General features: G+C 33.5%; 1 long non-coding RNA gene across 1 annotated transcript; it reads right to left on the bottom strand.

The window, feature by feature from the left end:
* Window positions 1–465: 465 nt before the first annotated feature.
* On the bottom strand, window positions 466–4,088 carry LOC134848542 (uncharacterized). The gene is made up of 3 exons (XR_010162956.1): window positions 3,759–4,088; window positions 1,810–2,196; window positions 466–884 (listed from the first exon to the last, which is right to left on the bottom strand). It is a non-coding gene; the product is annotated as an uncharacterized LOC134848542 (long non-coding RNA).
* Between the last annotated feature and the right edge of the window lie 998 nt (window positions 4,089–5,086).

Raw genomic sequence — 5,086 nt, 5'->3', positions numbered from 1 at the left:
GGAGTAATAGTCAGGATTCCTTTTTAATCAGATTGAAGTATTAGAAAACTTTAAAAAAACGGCCAATTTCCCAACAAAAAAATTGCCATATTTTTTAATAGTCAGTTGCTTTGCTAAAGAAATCATAACACAAAATAAAGAAGCCCGATCGCCAGTTTAAACACAACTAGTGCACAATAATTTTACAGAATCAAAAAAAAAATTCAAAAACAAAAATCGGTCTGATATCGAGACACTGATTGGAAAAAAAATATTCAGTTTATAAAAACGTACACTATAAAAACGGCACAAAAGTAGCGGGGCGCAAATATATATGTTCCTTAATTGATCAAATTAGGGTAAATAACTCAGAAAAAAAGTTGGATGATTTTTGCAGAAACGAACATGCATTCAAAAATTTATATCCTGAGAGAAAACCACGAGTCAAGTCAGAATGAGACTGCTTCTTAAATTGCTTGCCTTTGAAATCCACTGCAACATCACCTTCGGCTTTCTCTTCTTGATTTTTAGGTTCCATATTGTCAGCCTTAGAACTATTGGGTTGGCAAAAACGCATCAATGAACAGATGTGTTTTTTCATGTTCTCACGGAAAAACTGGTTTTGAATAGTAAAAAGCAGCAAAACAATTGGCATGTTAAAGGTTGCAATAATCAGTGATATGTTTCTAGTAAGAAGTGTTAGTAAGATGTTTCCTTCAAAACTAAACCCTGTGGAAAAGCTGTCGGCTTCGATAGCACTCGAGGTCAGAACTAGAATTATCCTGGCCACTGAAAGTAAAAAGAAAGTGATACTGCATAACACAGATCCCGTAGTCATAGATTTCTCGATTTGCCATTCGTCATATGAAACTTGCTCCATACCGCGTAGTACTGTTTTCATTATTCTGAAAACAAAACGAAAAATGAGTTTAATTTTGCATTTTCAAAAAGAATAGTTTATCAAAAGTTGATGGCATTTTGTCGGAATTTTAGATCGGTTTAAAACCTTTGCGATATCTTTTTCTACTTCAATTGATCTTTGAGCCATTTTCAAGTTGATGTCTATTTTTTAATATTTTTTTGAGAACTGAAACAGTTTTTGACATATCTATTTTCATAAGAGTTCAAAGGCAGATCTCAGGTTTTTCTCGAAGAGGGGAGTGGAGTTGTTTGGTTTTAAAGATCGAGTATTTTTCAGGTCAACCAAACTGGTTAGGTAGCAGTAAGTAGGCAACCGCGTGTTCGTACTCGTCAAGGAGTAGAAAAATACTGAGATAACCAATCATCATCGAGATCAAAAACCCACCTTGAAAACTTCGTTTTACAGACCGCACTCCACCAACTTGACATTCCGAGCTATAAGAACCTTATTTTACCCAAATTTCCTGAGCGCCGCAGGCAAATGTTTGTAAAACAGGCCAAAAAGTACGTTATATGGAATTTTTTTGAATTTTTTGACTCTTCCCTCGAAATTGGTATCTGTTGGAGCCAAAGGCGCCATTAGTAAAATTTTGGGGTTGGCATCTAAAAAAGGCATGTCTTAGGATAGCATCAAAGGTGCCCTTGGGTGGTCAGCGGGTCGAATTCAAGAGGTAAAGAGTGTCCGCTGCTTACAAGCCTACGGTTAAATGCCAATACTCGGACATAAATGTCAAAAAAAATGATCGCTACGTCGAAAATGGATGCAAAAAAAAGTTGTCTATTTTTTGGTAGGCGTTTGAACTTCTTACAATAGTCTGGGAGACAGATCCTTTTAGACCAGGATTACGTCTTTAAAAATGAGATAGATAAAATTGATGTCCGCTTCAAATTTAATTAATGCGCGCTCACCTCAGCTTTCTCATAACAAATGCATTGAGTAAAACGTTCATTATCAATGGTGTTACGGTGAAAATAACACCATAGCCCAGAAATAATAGCTTGAATTTCTGTGTAATTTTGTCTTCAATGATACAAATATTGTAAGATTGGTCGATTTCGAAAAACAAAAATATTGGAAAATAAGACAGAATTGTCACAGTAAAATTGACAATAGTTCCCATAACTGGATAAAAGAAATTGAACATGAGACGTTGCCTGTACCAAATAAAGTGTCTCATTGCTAAGACGCGATCTACAGTCAGGAGAAGTTGTTGGTTGTAAGAAGCAACTATCAAGGATATGCCCAGCCATCGAGAGAGTTTGCAATGTAGAGAGGACAAATCTGCATACTGTAAGCTAAAATCACGAAAATAAACTTTGTTAAGGGCTAAAAGACTGCTCATGTCAAGGCGAAGCCTTGAGCGTTCCGTTGTCGTTTTAATTTCTATGGCGTATATTAAAAGAAAAAGATTGATGAAACTTTAAGAAAAAAATCAAACTTTTACTTTGGTTTCTTTAATCATCCCGCACTCGCTATGTTAAGTACAAAAGGATATATTTTGCGTTTAGCAATGTATTAAATAGACAAAAAGCATGATGTCTCAATCCAATTTGGAACGATTACTAATACAGATTAATTCTCCGCTTACGCGTTAATAGCACCAAAAAAATCGCCCATCAATTGTTCCAAGTTGGCCAATGGGCAATCTTTCAACCCTCTTAATCACTTTCTTCAATTATCACTTTCTTCAATTATCAAAAAGATTTTGTTCCGACCTCTCGCCTTCCTAAAGATTGGGTAGAAAATTTGACTTCCGGTTAATTTTTTGACGCAAAAGTAGGTATTTCAAAACAAAGTTATCAAAATTACCAAAAACGAGTTATCGAAATTGCACTGCAAAAAACATCAAAGCTAAAGTAATAAAGCCCTTCAATTTAGATTCCAAAAAGTTTTTGAAAACTTTATTGAGAAAAAGAGATAATTTTACGTTGTCTTGTATTTTATGATTCATTTTTTTGCATCATATTCTTTAATTCAGTTTCTTAGTTAGTTGCTATGTGTTATTAGTTGTTAACTTGTGTGAAACACATCGATAGCTTTATGAAATGTTTCATAAAATTTCGAAATTTCCCTAAAATAATTTTGACTGTTTACTAAAATACTTTTTTTTCTGAAACGCTTCTCGCGAAATGCATAATCTATATGTAGATCTGAAAATTTTCCACGTGTAATTCTGAATTATTTTAATCCTTAATCACGTGATAGGATTTCATTAAAAATGTTTGGCAATGTTAAACTTTTTCTTTTTCAATGTGTTTTCGATGTTATCGAATCAGATGCTATCATAGATTTTTTTTGTAGAAACCTTGTAAATTATGAGATCGTTTTGTGGTAAATCAAAACAAAATCTACAACAGGGAAACGTTTTGTAGGATGCTCAAGCCGAGTAGCTTTCAATCTGAGATGAATGCGGCACTGCACTAACACAAAACTAGATGGTTTTGCCAAAAAAAAAAGAATTGTGAAATACTGCTTTTTGTCATCACCCGTTTGTCATTACGTCCGAATAAATGTTTCAAATAATGTCCCACGAATTTTTTATAAGACTTCGAAGAAATGGTTTTCTTCAAAAAATTTGTATCAAAAAGGTAATAAATATGTATTTTCATTAGCGTCTCATTTCCTGTATCAGATTTATAAGTCGGCCAGTTAAAATTTACTTTTTGCGCAAAAGTCAGAATAAGTTATTAATAAGGCCAGTTCATCATCCAAAAACACCTCGTAAAAATGTTGGAGCTGCTTTTTAACCATTTGTTTCTGAACAACAGCAAAAAGACCAAAAAAAACAGCCGTGTTGCGGATTTCGCAACTAACACAAAAAGGTACAATTTGGAATCCTAATGCATATTATGCTTACCCAATGAGACCAAGTGACTGAATAATATCTGTCGATGCTAAGAGAATAATGTAGAGTCTGGAAGCTCTTTTAACTCCAGTTTTGAAAATTGTGAACTCTATAACTAAACAACTGATAACAGCAATAGAACAAACAAGTGGGAAAATAAAATTTCTGGTAATTCTGACCGCTTCTTTGAGCTTGGTTTCAATGTCTAACGAGCCAACTATTGACAAATTGTTTGTAAGGTCATAACTTCCTATTTCCATTGTAATATTTTTGCGAAACTATCCTCGGTTAGTCAGAGGCGCAACATCATGTAACTGTAAATTATTGAAAAAAAAAAACGGCTTTTCTTACTTGCGTTCGCAAAAAAAAATGAAAAATAGTTATTGCGAGTTATCTTTATCTTTTGGTTGATAAAACATCAGCTAACTAACGTAAATTTGTGCAATTAGTCAGCAATTTGGAACAATATTTTTTGTTTGTTGGAGTATTATAAAAGAACAAATGGGTCGAATAAATGGGTTGCTTTTTGTTTGTCTTTCTCGTTAAAAACTCATTGGGAGTTAACGGTATTTATTACGTCAGCATTTTAAAGAATTATCACATTCAAAAGCATCCAAAAATGACTTTGAAGGAACCAAAAAATGTACAGCTTTTAGTCAACTGGATAAGAAAATTAATTTTTTCGGCAGCCATCAGTCATAGAAAATAGCAAAACAAGAGTTCAAATGTGTGGAGATTAGTAAAAACTAATTGGGCTTTATTGATGTTATATTCGGTGAAAACCAATTTTGTATAACTTCAGAGTGACAAAAAGACATTTAAACGTCTTCCTTAAGCCATGAAAAATTGAATACATAATTTCCTCTCTTTTTGTCGTTGTCTTCGCAACAGTTTCTCTGCGACTTGCGTTTGAAACTGTTTAAAACAAAACAATAAAACAATGATTTTTTGTTTGTTTTTTTTTCAATTGAACAAATCCGTCCGTGTTTTGTAGTTGAAATGTTTTCTTTAACATGGGATGGAATTCGAACTTTTGGACCACACATTCAATTAAATCGTCAAAAAATTAAGAAGGGGTAATGAAATCTTCAAACATAGGGGGAGCGGGGGGCACTTGAAATTGTCAAAAGTATGCGTTGGGGGACAAATTTGAATATGAAATAGAGGTTGTGCGGAAAACATGTTAAAAAGAGGGAAGTAAAAACTATATTTCCTCCCGGGTTGACCAAGAGTCCCTATCTAAGAACTTAGAACTTTTTTAAGACTCTAAGACTATTACAACTTCTAAGAAAAATAGACTCTAAGAATGTTACAAGATGGGGACTTTTTATTATTTTTCT

Source organism: Symsagittifera roscoffensis, chromosome 6, assembly GCF_963678635.1.
Source record: "Symsagittifera roscoffensis chromosome 6, txSymRosc1.1, whole genome shotgun sequence".
NCBI lineage: Eukaryota > Metazoa > Xenacoelomorpha > Acoela > Convolutidae > Symsagittifera > Symsagittifera roscoffensis.
The sequence above is the reverse complement of the archived record's forward strand: the minus strand, read 5'-3'. Positions and strand labels throughout refer to the sequence as shown.